Genomic DNA, 19,197 nt, shown 5'->3' with positions numbered 1-19,197 from the left:
TCCGGCATTAGCATCGCTAGCCGGTGAGGCTTTTTCACGTGATCATAGCCGCCGCATCAACGCTTCCAACTTCGGCGTCAACCTCGGAGTCACCATCATCATCATCGTCGTCATCAATGTGCTCTTTAGCATTGATGCTTTAGGTCTTTGAAAAAAATGCTCCAGCGTGAGCTGCTTGCAACCGGTCGCCATTATGGCTTCCTCAGCCATTTTCCCCTCAACACTCTAGCTCCGCCTCACGTCTTCTACTGACGCCTACCCAAACTTGTCCAAAGAGAGTCATCGCTGCCCTATAGTGCCCATAAATAGTCATTATACTAACTAGATCTGCTTGATACTTTCAGCACAGCTGGCCAAGGTTTTCCTCCACCCGTTTCCAAAAAAAAACAAAAAAAGAACATAGTGAACGTCTTTGGCATTCCTCCGTAGGATTTTACTAAATGTTATTTAACGTTTTTGGCAGTCAAAGAGTTAATAAGAAATTACATCACGATTGTGTCAAAGGTAAGATTTCATCATTATATGCCTATAGTTAACTGTGGAAGGCTTAAAATACCATAGTGTAGTCCCTTTAAGGAAGGTGTACAACAGGCCAAACAGCAAAGCAAACACATTGGCAGCTTTTTTCTTTTCTTTCCATTTTTCTTTTTTTAACACTCACACAAACACACGCACACACGAACATGGTCTCCCAGACGGGGAAGCAAACCCACGCAGCCTGTGTAACAGAGTTAAAAATGTATTTAATTTCTTATTTTTGATTCCGCATATATTTTTGAATTTGAATTGTCATTTTGGTGGTTATTTTGTATATATTTTTTAGTCTAATCTTAATGAGACCATTTTATTGTGAGGGCTGGCCCAGGGCATAGGCAAACTAGGCGATTGCCTAAGGTGCCATCTAATGGAGGGGGTGCCAAATTGCAGGGCAAAAAAAAAGACAAAAATAATTTTCCCCCTTCAGGTTTTCTAAAATAAAATATGTAAATGACCCTGCTATAATTTTTGTTTTTGCATTTTTGTATTGCAGAATTGCGTCTTTTTATTGTGCTATTATAATATAGTTGATACTTTTATTTTGAAGGATACAGCAAAAGGTCTCATAAATCGGTAGGAACTGACGTAAGTAACCGACGTACTCAGTAGCACCGTCTTCCAAGTGCAGAGAAGACGTGTGCGCGCCACAGGAAATCAGAGAAAACTGAAGTTTACAACTAATTCAGTGAACGACTTTTTTTAGCACCTGGCTGAGCTGAGGTTCATATTGGAGCAATGTTTCATTGTTTAACTAATGTTGCTATATTTCATGTTCATTGTGTAATTTACTGTATAGTAAAGCGTTACCGTTTTTGTCCACTGGGGTGTGCTAGAGCTCCTTGGTAAATATTTAGCAATGCTATTGCTTAAGATTCTGTTTTATTGACTCAGAATCTATATTTCTGTACGGTTTATTTCTTTTAAAAAAGGTATTAATACAGGCAACATGCAAGGTTAAAATGTTTATTTACAATAAAAATTGTACTCAAGAGATTGTCAAGGCTATAAAACGTAATAATTTATAACCAATAACTATTTTTTATGTCCTGTTGGTGCGTCCGGGGTTTTTATAAATTCATGAAAATGTCCAGTTGGCATTGCGTGACTAATAGGAGGTGAAGTACACTGTGTAACTGTGACTGGTACCACTATTTCAAGGCTAGGGCAAGTGTCCTCTTTTTTGGGAAATGGGAATATGGTCACCCTAGTATATGGCTTAAATACGGTACAAGGATACAAAAAACATACGGTTTGAGTTATTAATGGCAATTTTTGTTTATTTGTATTGTAGCTCTTACAGTGTGTCTACACAAAGGAAGGTTTAATAAAAGTTGTGAGCCATCAGTTGGAGAGAACCCCTTTATTTCAACCGAGGATGCTAAAAAATGTTATAGAGCATAAATATTTGATTTATTTTACATTATTACATTACATTATTTATATATGTTATATCAGGTGTGGCCAAGTTCAGTCCTCGAGAGCCCCTATCCAGCTTGTTTTCCATGTTTCTCACCACTAACACCTAATTCATGATCAGGATCGTTATCAGCTGATCATTAGATTCAGCTGCACTGAAGGAGGGAGACATGAAAAACAGGCTGGATAGGGGCTCTCGAGGACCGAAATTGGCCACCCCTGTGTTTTATTACACCGCATATATATTTTATATAATAATTAATTTTTTATGACTTCTAGTCCAAATAAATATGAGATCATGACCTGGCACCCTGAATCTGACCTGCTGCTGCTGTTTACAGTGAAAGATAGGGGGATGGGTCGCGCATCATCTCATAGTGTTAGCGCTATTGATAGATGGATGGCTCGCTTATGTCCCTCAGGTACTGTATTAAGAAAGTGGCAAAAGGAGGAGGAGGAAAACGGGCCTAGGGGTAGAGGCATGTATGTCAGTCAATCAGAATTGTCTATAAAAATAAATATCAAAATAGTGTTAATTTTCTTCAATTTTTCTTCGAAGTTTCCCGTCAATTGTTAACAAAATGGGTGTCCCTCATTGACCTAATTATTTTTATTACTTTTTATATGTATCTTACACAAATATATTGTACATAGTTTGAAAACATTTTGTAGTTAATAATGTCAGCACAAATTGCAGTAAACACTTGTATTGCACTGTACTTATGCTATTCATTTGTATTACTTGTAGTCGTCTGGGGGGGGGGGGGGGCTACAATCTACACTTTCGCTTGAGGCACCAAATCAGTCTGATTGTGACTTATTGTGTAATCTGCGCACTCTGCTTCCGTGGCCATTTACGCTTCCCGCTCCCCTCAGCAGACCCCCACCTCTCACACTGGCCTTTGTTCAGATCCAGTGCACTGTCTAACTTTAGCCAATAGGTGGCACTGTTTTCCCATTGATGGGTTTTTGTTCCCGAAGCTTAGGAGGTTGAAACAAAATATAAAAATACAGTTTTCTTGTTTAACTCTGTAAAAATGAATATAACGTGTATAATATAACTTTTGTTTTTGTAACAATGAATGTTATTCATCTTGGAAAATAAATATGTGTGTGTATATCTGGACACTGTGATGTTATAACTAAATTCTCACATTTATCTGATTATTCTATTAACTGGACAAAATCAACACTACTACCTATTACAGAAAATTCATGGAACCCTGCAAGCCAGACCCCACACTACTCATTTCCTATAGGTAATTTAAAATACTTAGGCAAAAAAAATCTCACCTAAATTAACTGATTTAATTCATTTAAACTTCACTCCACTTCTGGATAGCATTTACAGTGTCTTGGAGCGCTGGAATAATCTCCCAATTTCTCTAATAGGACGAATAGCCACCATTAAAATTAAAGTTTTACCCAAAATAAATATTTTTTTCTCAATAATTCCATTCAAACCTACGTCTAACTGGATCCAGTCGTTGGACTCGGCCGCTACAAAATTCTACTGGAATAAAAAAAAAGAGCAAAGATTAGTCTATCTACTCTTCAGAAAAGTAAATCCAAAGGAGGTGTAGAGGCACCAAATTTTATGCACTACTATATGGCTAACCAGCTACAATATATTATTCTATGGGCACAACCCAACAGAGATACTAACTGACTGGAACTAGAACAGAAGGATTGTAACAACCTCAGACTTTTGGATTTACTCTTTATTAAAACATCGATTAAGCGACACAATTGTTTTAAAAACCCAATGATTACCGCCACCCTGACCGCCTGGTGGAAGGCACTAGAAATTACAAAAGCCCAATTGGAGCCCTGCGGGCTTTCTCCCATATGGCATAACCCCGACTTTCAACTTAACAACCAATCGTTTTATCTAGGTGTGTGGGGGCAGAAAGAAATTACACATCTTCACCATCTTTTCTCAGATATGTTTATATCATATACAAAATTGCTCCAAAAATACAAAATAGAAAACAGATTATTTTTTTTACATTATCTGCAAGTTAAAAATATGATAAAGAAACAAATTCCAACACTTCGGGGTACGCTCCAACCACCTGTTTTAGCTAAAGATATTACTAAGCTTTCTCCGACAACAACAAAAAAACTCTCAAAAATATATGTTACTTTCATATACAGATAAAATGTATTTACCCATCTCAAAATGGGAGACAGACTTGTCTATAGCTCCGGAATCTGACTTTTGGATTCAAGTTTGTGAAAACATATTTAAAATGACAAAACACACAAATTTACAACTTATCCAATATAAAATTATTCATAGAACATATATTACTCAATATAGGGTGAAGAAAATGGGACTCTCAGACTCCGACATTTGTCTCCAGTGTTTACAAAACACTGCTGACAGACACTTTTTTTTTATGCTCTATGGTTATGCACTCCAGTTATGTATTTCTGGACTAAAGTCTTAGAAAAACTTTCCGCTGTCTTGGACTGTAGGATACCTTCATCTCCAAACTTGTGTTTACTAGGTGACCTAACAACAACTGACTTACCACGTAAACAATTTCAATCTACACTTGTAGCCCTAACTATCGCTAAAAAAACATTTCTTGTTAACTGGAAAAATAAACAAACTCTGAATATCAAACAATGGTCTAACCTCCTCATAAATCACATTTTAATGGAAAAAATATCTGCCTCGAATAAAAAACAAATATCAAAATTTATACAAACATGGTCTATGTATATAGAATCTTTTAATCTAAATATGGTCACTTAATTCTGCCTGTTTGCGAAAGCCACCAGATCGCGATAACTTATTTTGCTGTTTCTGAATTTGGCAATTTGTAACTAATGGTTCTGTAACCCAGTTGCTGCCAGCAGGATTAAGTAGACCACATCAAATGACACCTTGCAGTCACCAACCCCTCAAGATTCACTTCCAATGGGCACGAAGGGTTAATATTCGGAATCACTGCATGCCTCCTGACACCTCGGATAGGCCTCAGTATCTGGGGGGCGAGCCTTATCGCCCCACCGTGCTGTCTCCATCTGCCCGCTGGGGTCCCGTTAGGGGATTGTGTGGGGTGGGTGGGGAGACGGTGGTGCTGATGGCGGGTGCGCCTCCTGCCCCCGCCAGGTTGGGAGAGGCCCCGCTGGTCGCTCCTCTTAACTCACTGCACTAGTTTTGCACAATACACTTTGTTAATAGACACATAGGGCACATAACACAGACATTGGGAGGTGGGGTAGTGTGGAGACACCGTCTTCGCCCTACAACTCCTCTCCAATTTTTTTTCTTTTTTTTTGAGAGAGAGCTCAGTATTGTTCATTCGGTAATCTTATCGATTCCACATGTCATCATCATTGCTCTCTCTTTTTTTTCTCTTTTTCTTTTTTTTTTGTGCGTGAGTATGCTATTAAAAATCCCATACCATAGAGTGAATAAATTCTGGAAAACAAAGCATCTAAAGCATATTTGCTGAAACCTACGCAAACACCCATTACACCTGCATCCAAGGCAAGTGAATGTACACACCCAGATCCCAGTGACTGCATCAGGAAGATCCAATGTCCTGCTGTGTCAAAGTCATCATCTCCTTTATGTCTGATGGTCTTTAGTGGAGAACAAACACGGCTGAAGTAGGAACTTGCAGGAGCCTCACAGAATGTTTGGAACCAAGATGCTGCACATGCGCATTGAGCTATGTTTTGTCAGGCAGCTCATGTAGCTAGCGTGGAAAGCTATATGGCATCTGCAGAGGGACAAACTTCTATGAATTTATGCAACAGCCTTAACTAGATTAGTTCAATGGTTATGTGTAACACTACTAATCAATGGCATTTCATTATAACTGCACAAATACATTAGCAATCTTTGCAAAATCTTGTTTGTTGAGGACATACAACAAAATGCACTTTAAAAAAAAAAAGCAGCAACAGGCTGAGTTCAGTTTTTGAGTGTAGTTGTACACCTGCTTCCTAGCTGTTGAAGAATGAAACAATAAATGTTAGCTGAAAGTTAGCTGAAATTTCCCAATGACACAAAAAAAAGAAGCTTTGCCTTATTAGAAAAAGTATGTGGCCTTCTGTCTGTGCTTTTGGATACGTTGTAGTTTGATTTGGTTGTATATATCAAGTAACTTTTTGTTGTTGTATAAAATAGTTCTGTCTATAAATAAAAGTGTTTGTCCTACAACTCATTCTCAAAACGATCAACATGTACAGGGACTATTTGGGTTTTTTGGCCTTTATGGTTATATGCCTTTGACTTCCACCCAGGTTTCCTAAGAGTGAAAGACAAGGTAATTACATGTCATAAATGTAACATCACTATATTGAAGATTAAAATTACAATATATGCATTTCACACTATGCTTTTAATTGACAGGGTCTTAACATAAGTATACTCAAACAACCAATAAAATATTATATAATCCAGATTAATTCTATAGACAATCTGTACCTTCTGGAGTCTGTTTTTGATACATGCTCTTCTTTTACTCTGAGGGTTTTGAATCTTTTGGGCAAGGGGGAAAAGAACATACAGTATTTACATTACTTGACAACCCACCTGTTACTACTGTTAAACACATTACATAACACAGTTTTAACTTGTGAAGCGCAAAACAAAGTAAATTGCACATTTCAATTACATCATTGATACAAAAATAAAACCTACTTTTAGGCGTCCCACTCCTTGCCATCTCACTGGAGCCACAGTTCACTATTAAGTAAAAAAATATATTTTTGAACTGGAGTGTAAATATTTGTTAATGAAAAATTACACACTTCTGAATCACTCTTGCGATCACCGCAGCACAAATATTACCTAGTGGGGTACCGGCTGCGGTGTAGAAAAGGCAACTAAGGACGAGATCCACTAAAGGTTTGTGTAGCTTTTGCACGCTGCTAACTGGTATAAATGGAGCAATCTGCGAATGTGTAATCCACTAAGCACGCGCAGATGGGGAACTGTGCTGCCAACCAGATCATGCCCTGGTGCCAATGTGGTTTTTGTGTGTATGTAAATGAGGTCATTTGCATACATTTGGTGGAGAAATTGCCCACCTCTATAGAGATCCGGACGTTGACTTAACACGTCCCAAAATGGGTGTTAGCGCAGCCATTTTGGCAGCATAGAAAATGCGCCTGCCACTTTGAGTAAACGGCATATTCCACACTTTAACAATGATTGACAGCTGTTGTGAACCAGCTGCGTAGCCAATGAATCACAGCAGCCATAAAAAGGATAAACAACAAGACGGAGGATTTTGGATCCTCCTCACTGCTTGTGTAGAGATTACTTCATCTCAGGTAAGTCAATGACTGAATCGGTTAGTCGGGTAGATGTAGCTCGATTGTATAGTTATTAAATGAAGGCAAAAGACGTGACCGGGCTATTTGTACATGGAGGCTGAATCAGCAGATGCTAACTTGCTTGAAACCGGCCTGTAGAAGGCTGAAAAAATTGTTTCACCCAAAAAAAATCAATTATTTTTTTTTTTTTAATTTAATCACAGCAGCAAGGTTGAAGACCTTGAAAAAGGTCAACCGTCCTTGTCGATGAGGTGTCATTTATTTCTTTTTCAGGGAGTTGGCAACCCTAACAGTCTCTCAAACACGAAGGCTTTGGGGGAGAAGCTATCCTGGCGGTCGTTCGGGATTTATAGAACCACAGTTACATTTGTAATAGTTGTTCTATTTCATCCCTCATCCAGGTGGCGTTGCTGAACAGCACGGAACGCGGAATACCAGCAATGTCACAAGGTTCCCGGAAACAATCCTAACAGAGGGGTCTCCGAAGGATCGAGGACCTCATCCAGCGGATGGGGAGAGGTGACATCCAAACTGTAGAATCTGGAGGTGCAAGGAAATGACCAGGAAGCAGCAGCACAGATGTCTTCCAAGGGCACGCCCTTCAGAATAGTCCAGGATGTAGAGACACTTTTAGTTGAGTGACTGCACACAGCAGGAGGCGGGGGACGACCAGAAATCTTGTACGACTGCCAAAACACATCCCAGATGCATTGAGAATCGTTGCATCTTTTGAAAAGGGGAGCCCCTTACTCCTTACAGAGATCCTGGCGTAAAACACGCATTGAAAACAGCGTTTTCAATGAAAACAGCATTGAAATTGTCAGTAAGAATGGCATCGTAAGATGGCTGCCCGCTGGCTTCACCCGCGAGGAGCTATTGATGGTCCATTTATAGGTAATGCTGCATTCGAGGAAAGTTGGAAGTCTGACTTTTCTGACTTCATACCAGGACGTATGCACGGGAACGCCCCTTCGAACGCAGAACTGCGAGTTGTGAAGTCGAACAAAAAAAGGACCTTGGCTTCACTGGCCAGGTTTACATGGAGGCTTTTTGGTCATTTCGATTGAAATCATTCAAAATGAAGATCTCTGGTTACCTGTTTACATGTGACGTGATCCATTCCAATCTGCCGTTTGTATGCTCCTCTGTTTAATTGGATCAGCCCTGCGGCAGCCGCGGGATGCATGGGCATCGATCACGTGATTTATCAAGATGGAGTTTGTCATTTAGCACAGCAGTTGTGATAGTGTTAACACTTTTATTGAAGCAACATCTTGATAAAAACAAGTTTCAAGTACTTAAAAACAAGTTTCCCCTTCGCAGACAAGCTCTGGGGAGACGCTGCAATTTTAGTGGGTGGAAACGATGACGTCATGGCGCATTTACATCAAGACAGAGCATGCGCATGCTGAACACAGCGTCGCCATTCCGAATGAAGTGTATAGATGACGCTTGTTCGTATTGACGAAAGCGATATACCATCCCTGTGATTCCGAATGATTCGGATTCAGCTTATTCATTCCGATTGAGGTGTTTATATGGAGCATTTTCATTCCGTTTGGCCGTTCGGATTCATTCTAATCGGCATACATGGCTCCATGAAAACCAAGCTATATATATATATATATATATATATATATATATATATATATATATATATATATATATATATATATATATATATATATATATATGTAATTTTACATAACCCAACGTGATTTCGTCTGACTGTGTTAACCAGAAAAGCAAACAATTTACCGGAATCAGCCATCTTTGCTGTTTACATTAGCTTTGAACGCTTTAAATTCGGAACTGGGATATGTCCGACTTCCCACCTTCCTCAAATGCAGCATAAGTCCGTGGTTCTTAACTAGCATAGTATGATCTCAAACAGAAAGTATTTGTGTGAAGTAATTGTTTGCAATAATATTATAATATATAATAAATAATTTCACCCAGATTTAACAGAATCCCGCAACCATAAATGTTTAGATGCAAATAAATGTGCAGAAATAATCTATTAGACTCAAATATTGTAGATTCGTGTTGTTGTCAATAGCAAATGAAGCGACATCATCTTTACAAACACACCAGAGACTTAAGCGTGTGCTTACTTTAGTCATCAGCAAAACAGGTGTTCATCTGTGAGAGGTACGTCGGTACTTGACCCGGTGAGAGACGATTACACTGACGGACGAAAACCCACTTCCGTCGTTTATTAATAATAACATTAATGTTCGTGTTGTACTATACATGAATGAAATCATCTAATAACTTGCAATACTCATGCAGGCATGTGGCCTCATAATTATGTTTACATTTTGTTTTTGTCCGTTTGTTAAATTGTTGTCATCTGCTTTTTGAAGTAACGTAATTACCTTAATCACCAGTGTTCCTAATAAGAATCAGATGGAACCAGAGATTGCGTTTTTTTGGTCCTCTCATTTAATCAGCACTTCACCTAATCATGTCTAAGTCTCCCTGTTAACTCCCCACTGCCAACAAAAGGAAGTCCTACAGGCTGTTCTAATCAATTAAGGCATGCTGTAAAACCCACTTCAATTGAGTAACTATGTTGCGACCTCGGAGAAAGAGGAAAAATGTGTTTACAAGAGCTCTGCCAAAATTGTTGCATTCAGAATGTAACTCCTTGAAAGACACCGAGTATAGATGTTCTCTACTTCAATTGAGAGTCTTCGTTTGGTTTAAAAAACATATATTGATTTGATATTAGATTAAATTGACCCAAGTTGCAATGTTTAATGTTTAAAGCTACTGAATGCAGAAAATTTAATTTCAAATTGCTACTGCCTCCTGTGGCCGAAAAATGAAACTGTATTTTTCCCTTCCTCACATACACAATGCGCCCATGACGTCACATCTGCAGAGGGTGGGAATTTTCAACCCAAATCCAGTCTGAAAACTATTAGCCAGAGGTTTGCAGGAGTTCCCATTATGAACAGCTAAATGGTTAATGGTATTTTATTTATAAAGCACTTTTCCACCTTACAAGGCCCTCAAAGCGCTTTACATTCGACTACTCATTCACATACTGATGATGTACTGTTGCATCAGGAGCAACTGGGGGTTCAGTATCTTGCTCAAGGATACTTCGACGTGGTCATAATGGCATGGGATCAAACCCATAACTTCTGGGTTGTGACACGACCATTGAGCCACGCCGCAGCCAGCTAAGGTATTAACTCGTTGACTTCTAGCCATTTTCACTGAAGAAACCCCCTTTGCTCCCGGCTGTTTTACTGGATTTTGACTGATTTTGCAAGGCCCACAGAATATTGTGTTCTATTGCAACAAAAACATATAAAAACCTTACCAAAAGAAAGATTAGAGTCTTCTTTCATCAGGAAAAAAAAAGTATATTTCTATCTGTTTCCGTTTGGCAGCAATTCGCATTAGAATACAGCTAAGTTTCATCATTATTCACAAATCTGTTAAAAAAAACTGTGGGTAAATGAGCTTGTTTGCAACATGGCCATGGTTGATCTCTTATATTCTGCTGCCACCTGCTGGCCGTGTTTTGTAATAACTACCATTGCTTCACCCGTTCTCTGCATTTCACAGGCTGCATCAAAACCTTCTGTATGCTCTAGTATAAAAAACATATAAATACGTCTTTGGAACACTCAACATTTAATATAGAACGTATTTATAAGTTTTTGAGAGCAGATGACTTAATCTAATGATTAAAAAATGTTTCAGTCATAAATGGTCAAAAAAGGCTTTTGTAAAGATATTTTGCAGCAAATTGTTACAAAGTGCAGCTTTAAATGTAATTTTAATTTATTATACACATAAACATCAAGGGGGATATTCAGCTCACAACCTTGATTTTTACTTTGTGTTGCAAACCATGCACACACTGCAGAAACACATCTGACACATGCAGACATGCAAGGAAATACTGTGGGCTCTATATTCGTAGACAGCGCAGCCACACTCAAGTGTAATAAATGCCATATCCTGATTTGCATGCTGAATTTACACCTGCTGTTTCCACGTCTAAATATTGATGCAGATAGTGTAATGTGATTTGGGTGAAATTGATCAATCTGCAGACACACAGATTCTGCGATCTGATGGAATATTTTGTGGAAGTCATCAAATGTCATTCATAGATATTACATTGTGCATCAAACTCTCTGAATCATTGCCAAAATCAAGTCATTAAACACTTTATTATTATCATCTTTATTATATATTTAAAAAATTATCCCACTGATAGCACGGGTGCATGCGTCTCAAAATTTTCAAAACTATGATGAGCCCACCGCTGGGCAGATTTTGACCGTCTTTGCGCAAGCCTTTTAATGGTCACGAAAAATAAAACCCTCAGAATAATAGAGTGCTGCACCACTGGGCTGAGGTCATGAGGACTTTGATAGTAGCCAGCAAACAAACTAGCCTCTCTCCAAATACTAGTTGCTCTTTTAACATATATTTGCCCTCCAACTCCATAAACAAAGTCCTTACATACTGAGCTACTGCACTAATATCCACAAATTCCGGACACAAAAATGAATCTATGTCTCTGTGCTGAATAATATCTGTTTTGTCAAAACAAAGTACAATACAATACAATTCAATGCAATATGACAGAATTTATTCCAATGCACTGCAACAATAATTTCATTGCCTTATGTAATTGAGAAGACAAAGGCTCAGTTTTGCAGAAAAAAAATCGGTGATGTCGGTGGAGCTTCAATGATGAATGGCTGAATTCGAAGCTCAGCGGCTACATGCTACAAACGCTCAAAGTGCGCATGTGCAGCTAGTAACGAGCATGCACATTGATTGACGGGATCAAGATCCAATCGTTAAGATGTTCCACCCGAAAGACACAACGACAAAAGATCCTTGAATACACCTTTAAGCCTAGTCCCACAATAATGTGTTGTTTGAGCTGTTTAAATCACTTACAAAGATGTATCTTAAAATAGCCATAGATTTAGTCTGATCTGGTTTAAACAAAGCCAATTACATTTAAAGCTACTCTAGGACTAAATAAAAGTTTAAATAAATCCTGCAAAGAGGCAGGTTTACCTTATCTTAATATTGTTTGTGAAAGGGAGCACATATAGTTTGGGAGCATTGGAACATCTAAATGAACAACATTCAATACAGTGGCCAGACAGGCAAATAATTGTTGATAGGAGTAATCCACTGAATCGATTAGATGGAATAAATTTCACAGATCGCTTTAGGATGTACAAAGAAGATGTACTGGAGATGATTGCATTGCTTGAGCCTAGACTTTCCTCGTGTCTCAAAGGAGAAGGCCTGTACCCAGTTTTCTACATGTTCTGATCACTTTGTGATTATTGGCTTCTGAAATGTTTTATCATGAAACTGGTGATTTGTCTGGTGTCAATGAAGCAACTGTTTGTAGAATAGTTCACAGAGTCTGCAGTACAATTTGTGAACTGAGAAATTGATACATTACGTTCCCTGATGCTGCTGAGCAAGCCAACTGTGAACTTCTCTAGAGTGTTGCGTAAATTTCTAACATGGCTATTAGCCAAAGAGAGACAGTAGTGAATGACGTTGTTGTTGAATGTCGTTGTTGCGGGAAAAAGTTGAAGAGTGACGTTGCTCACGAAGACTACGTCATGCAAATAGATTAATTTGATTGACCTAGCCTGTTTTCGGCCGGTGCCGAATTGCTGTATATGGATACCTGTCCAGACCCACTTTCTTCAAATAGAAAGTGTGTGGCTTGCCAGGCTAGCCTGTTATCTGTTTGACCAAACCGCAGCAGTAAATTAAAGAACCAAACTGAAACTAAACTACTAAATTGATATTATAGTGCCAGTATCGATCCGAAAGCGATGCTGAGTTGATATCAATAATATCGATATTTTGCATCGACCTGCCCACCACTACCAGTGACCCATTCCGGAAGGCCACTGGACTCTGGAACAGGAATCTTCCAGACAAATATACCACATGACGTCACAATACAGAGCCAATCATTATAAAAACTAACTAAGTTAAGCACATTTTAAGGATTTTAAATATGCCTGTACTATATTCAAAACTCTTCACCAACATTAACAATATTGGCTGAATCAAACAGAACTGCCAGAGCCACGGCTAGCATTGACTGTGATGTCTCCTTCAGATGGAACACTTTTGCACAGTTAATCCTCTCAGTTCGGGACATCTGGAATAAAATGCCTCATGCAATAAGAGAATCACACACTTATCAAACTTTTTAAAATCAACTAAAAAACTGGTTTGAATCCAATTGTTTGGACATCATGTCACATGATACATATGTGAATGTATCCATGCTAGTGATGGGCATGACAGTTCTTTTAAGTGAACTGAATCTTTAGAATCAGTTCATGAAAAACAACCGTTCAAAAGATTAGTTCAACGAATCTTTCGTCTACGGATCAACACATCTGGACTTTTTTTTAAATTTTAATTTGTGCAGATTAATTTGCAAATGGTAGAAATTACAGGATTTTAAAAATATGGAATACACTTTACCACTGGCACTTAAGGGCTTCAGGGCTGGTGAATAAATGAAGGGTTGCAAATTATTCTATGTTTTTTTTTTATTACTTGCTGATATGTCATGTCCATGTTTTATGTTTCCTGCCAAGGGGCTACTAAAATTAATTAGCTGTATAACTTTGCCACATTTACGCAGGCATGTCACCATTGTTAATCACTGTGCATTGTTCCTTTCAAATAAACAATAAAATGAAATGAAAATGAATAAAAAAAAACATTTAAAAAATCTTCCGACTTTACCTTGCACAGGGAAATCTCTTGACGGATATTAAATATACATATATGTACGGATACAGATATACGTACCAAACATTACATCAAGAATAAAATGATTAAAAAAACTTTGATAATCACATCAATGTAGCAAACACACAGTTTAGACAAATAATAAACCTCTTTTACATGTTCACATCCTCAACAGGCCAAACGGAAACTTGAATTTGTGTAAATGCTTTTTGATGCTGACGCCGGCACTCATACTAATTGTGACGAGGAAGCAATTGATACCCAGCAGCTGCATCCTTTGGCCGGCGCGTTACTCAGCCATTCATCTCTGTCAGCCCTCCCACCTTCCGCATCCTCCTGAAAAGTGCTGGTTGCCTTGACCGTGACTGCAGGCTGCTGGGCTTTTTGTTGTACACACATGGTATTGAAGTGCACCCCATCGGCCACTTCTGGTCAAGCCTAGTTTGACTCCTATTCCGTGCTGCGGATGCGAAGTGACACTTGACATGGCAGCTGGTTGGGGCGCAGCCACTCTGCGTCACTGCTTTGCCCAAGGGCTCGTAGCAACATCTGCCCTCACAATTGGAAATGGAGCGAAGCCAGCCGAACATTTCCCAGCCACCGGACACTAACTCTGCACAGCTCTGCAATCATCCTCTTTCTTTCAGCTTTATCTTGTCTTAAAGCCCCTCCTCTTGGAGCCCAAAAGCAAGCCATTAGGCAGAGGCTACACTGTAATTTTCTACCCCAGTAAAGAATGGGCACCAAAAAGGTATGCTGGGAAAATTGGCCTTCTGATTACGCTCTAGTATTGACAATGTAGTGCCGAAAAGAGGAAGAGAAGCAGATGTTTGATTGAGAATTAACACACGGTCGTTCTTTTTTTGTATATTGATTGTCAAGCCCCAGCTGTAGCCCTATTGCTCTTGTGAATGAATGGACCTTTACTATATGACACTGATACAACTCACTGGCTCAGTTCTTAGTATCTGCGCTTCACTGATCCTCTATAGTAGCCTTGAAATTCAATGAAACTCAAGCCCCTCAGACTCTCAGCACTGGTCATGGGGAATACATTCCGAAGCAAGGCACTACATTTTTATTCACTCTTTTACTATAAAGTACATGTTAATACTGACATCATGAAAAGAAGTGCATTTCACAAACTACAGTGTCGACCTATCATTAGTCTTAAAGGTGCACATGCACTATTTTTTTTAATGAGATCCAATACAGGAGGGGTTTCAAAATGTTGGGTTTTATAAAGACAGTATGCAGGATTCAACAGTGTAGCATGGCGCCAAATTGAGAGAGAATTGTGAGATTAAATAAATTATACATCATATATCATATAAGGACACTTGACTTTCATTAAATAAGCACTTTCTTTTCTTCTTTTTGTTAATTAAATTATTTTTAATCGGAAGTCCACGTAAAGGATTGGGTTAGGAAGGGGTTCTGGGTTCAAATCTTGGTTGGGCTCTTTCTTTGTAGTGTGTGTGTGTGTGTGTGTGTATAAGTGTAGTTCTTTTTCTTCTTTTTTTACATTAAAGTTTTGAATTGTAAGGAAAGTGCCTTTTTCCACAAAAACAGCGCATGGACCACAACTGCTACTTTATGTAGCCAACTATAAATTTTATATCTTTTATAGTTAGTTACGTTCTGCCCTACCTGAGCAGACTGAGTTTGGCAAAGAGTCCCTCAAAAAGAGTCCAATGTTGCTGTTTCAAGCCCTTTATTACACTCCAGTTGAGGTGTACTGTAAAACTAAACACACAAAACAAAGAGAATTATACACCTTACACACTTAAACGCAAATACACTTTGTTTAGCTTGTTTCTTGAACATAGCTAGCTCAAGGCTAATGCATAATAGAAAGTGCCATTGACTTGCTAACGCTAACTAGTGCGCTACTCGCTGCACTTTTATCACTCAAAAGAACTGCTATTCATACAAAACGCTGCAGGAATGTATATAGAGAAGCATTTTAACATTACTCACAGGCATATGTTCTTCCTACGCTGCAAAAACCTCCAATATGTATTGACATAACTTGATCGTATCTTTAATGTTAGCCACATTAAAGTTACGATCAAGTTATGTCTGGCTCTGAACCAGAATACTGCCCCTAAGTGGCCAAATTGTGTACAACATGAACAACGCTCCCAATAAAGGCACACACAAACGGATGGTAAATGGACTGTTTTTGCATAGCGCTTTAACTACACTATATGGTGCCCAAAGCGAGTTACAATGCTTCACATTTACCCATTCACAGACACATGGCCAACTGTTGCCACACAGGGTGCTGCCAGGTCCATTGGGAGCAAATAGAGGTTCAGTGTTTTGCTTAAACACACTTCGACATGGTCACCAGGGGTGAGGATTGAACCCACAACCTCACGAATGGGACACGACCACTCCATCACTGAGCCATGTCATGTAATGAATGAATACCTCTCAAAACTGAGCATTATCATCTTGTAAAAGCAAAATTTATGACCGTTTGTTTATCTGCAGGGATGGTGGTTTGGGAACGGACCATTATGGCTGTTGTTGTGCCTATTGTTCTCTCGTCCATCCCCTCAAGAGTGGTTCTTTACCTGCTCAATGTGTAAAGTGGCTTGAGATAACTTCTGTTGTGAACTTGACTCTTATTGGCTCATTAGCTTGTGTGAATATACCTAATGAAGTAAGCAACACTGTATAAAATAAAAATAAAAAATAGATTTTGGGACATTTTATATCGATTCTGAATCATAGACGCAGTTGCCCTGGGCAGACTGATGGTAGAGTGGCCCCTTCAACCACCACCAAACATTCACATCAGACAAACACCAGTGTGAGTGACCCTGGAGGCAAGGTGTGTGATAAAAATATAAAATTGGCGTGCCAAAATTAGTGCGTTAATTTATTGTTCCTTTAACACTACTATTTTTTAAAAGCGTGATTACTGACTGCCCCTTACTTGGAAAGCCTGTACAAGGGGAATTCCAGTCGGAAAGCAGCAGACACGTCCACATCAAAATTAAGCAGTAAAAAATGAAATAATAATGCATATATTTGTGGGGTCAAGTTGTATTTTACAATTTTAAAAATGTGTAGAATTTTACAAGTTATTCATGTTGAAGATTAGATAGCTCTTAATATGAAAAGAAAAATGCACTGAGCTGTCACCAATGTTTTACAAATGCAATTATGCCATCTAGTGGCAGAAAAATTACCTCAACACAAATCAATATCACATGTGTTTTTACAGTACAGTACATCGTTTTAATTTTAACTCAGAATTTTATCAAATTACTGTATCAATGATTAAAAGATGCAGCCATGTTTATATTAGTTTAACATTGTTTCCACTTTTATGTTAGCAAGGGTATGAAAACTACTAATATTTTATTGTAAATTCTATTGTACATTTAGAACATATATAAAATTTGTCATTAATCGTGAGTTAAGTATTGAAGCCATGCAATTAATTACGATTATAAATTATAATCACCTGACACCACTAATATAAAATAACAGGTATTTTTTTAGGTGAATTTTACAAACTTTTGCTGGTCCGCAGGATGTTAGCATCCTGGGCCTGCTATTAAGAATGGAAGATGTAGTACGTTGTTCTCCTGTGTTTCATTTCAACATGACAGGTCCATCATTGGCATTGAAAGTGTTTTTTAGCCACACTCATTATGTTCACGAACAATGTTATACCCAAGACATTGGTAATATTACTTTGGGCGCCTTAAATCTATGGTGTTACTTTTTATCTTGTGTTGCCTCGGATGCGTTATTCCTCTTATGCGAGCTTCATTGTTGCGTGATTTTGCTTCTTGTTCTACTGATAAGATGATGATGTCAAATTTTTCCACACAACCCTTGCTTAATGTTGCGCCAGCCGTCTGTGACGATGACACCGCTGGTACCTTTCTTTAATTTTGTTCATTTCATGTGTCGGACTCTTTTGAGTCCGAAAGGGGGATTGAAGTGTGTCTTCTGCCCAGATTTAGTCATGACTGTATAACTTCCTCATTTCCTCAGTTGAGCTCTGTTCTGTGGCCGGATGCGTCCTTGAGTGTAATCGCGTATCTCTGCACGTCCGGCTTATCAGTTAACTTTGCTGAACTGTTTACTGGAAACTTTGTGGTACCGCCCTTCAAGATATAAGAATGTTGTAAGTCCTCTGTAACTTCGCAATGTGAGCTGCTACAGCCATGGTCTGTAACTAATTTGTGCCCAGAATATTCTGTAAAAATAAAAGCTTTGAAGGAACTGTTCATCGTCTCCAGCCTGTATTCAGATAACCAACATTCTCACTACCCGAAATTAAACGAACACGCGGAGGAAAAAGCATCCTCCAACAGTACTAACAAGTAACATGCCGATACCATTAATTCTGACACTAATATAGAATTTTGGATGCAGCATCTTGTGTCTTGCTCATGCACGACATTCACTGATGTGTGACATGTTCACTGCATGCCGAGCTAAGATATTCTATTGGCCCTTGAATATTCTGAACCAATGACAGCTTTTTCATGTTAAAAAAAAAAAACAACTTAGGTATCGGTATGGTATCGGCATCGGCCGATACTGAAAAGCTGGGTATCAGAATCGGTATCGGGGGCCAAAAAACAGTCAAAACGTCCAAACAACACGAGTTTATATCTACCCATTTTTATTCAAATTTAATGGAAACGCTAGAAATTAAAAAAAAAGGGCCCAAAATTCGCCCAAAAAGTTTTTACTCTTGGAGTGGGTGGATTTTGAAGCGTATCGAAAAAGGAAAATGCAAATTTTGGCTATGGAAACAGGTTTTACGCTTACAAGACCAGGTATACGTTGCACATTTTGACTGGATATGACGTCACACGTACGTTTGTAGTCACAAAGCAATGGCGGATGATAGCCTAAAGTAAGGTAGGTTTGGCGGGGACAACAAAACATAAATCTTTTTGGAATTAATTAAAGAAGCAAATATTAATGCTATTTTTATGGACGGGTGGTCGTGGGGGGAGCGGGGGGCTGTGGACCTGTGGGGTGCCTGGCGTGCCTGCACTGCCCCGTCCTGCTGCGTTGGTTTGGGGGCGCGGGCCATGTTGGGGTAGGGGGCGCTCCTGTGTTTGCTCTCCGATCGGTGGCCCCCTACGGGGCCCGGGGGTCGTCCTCTGGCGC

General features: G+C 38.9%; 1 pseudogene; it reads right to left on the bottom strand.

The window, feature by feature from the left end:
• LOC144037526 (semaphorin-4E-like) overlaps positions 1–14,442 on the bottom strand; it is a 29,228-nt pseudogene extending 14,786 nt beyond the window's left edge.
• Between the last annotated feature and the right edge of the window lie 4,755 nt (positions 14,443–19,197).

Source organism: Vanacampus margaritifer, chromosome 17 (genome assembly GCF_051991255.1).
Source record: "Vanacampus margaritifer isolate UIUO_Vmar chromosome 17, RoL_Vmar_1.0, whole genome shotgun sequence".
NCBI lineage: Eukaryota > Metazoa > Chordata > Actinopteri > Syngnathiformes > Syngnathidae > Vanacampus > Vanacampus margaritifer.
The sequence above is the reverse complement of the archived record's forward strand: the minus strand, read 5'-3'. Positions and strand labels throughout refer to the sequence as shown.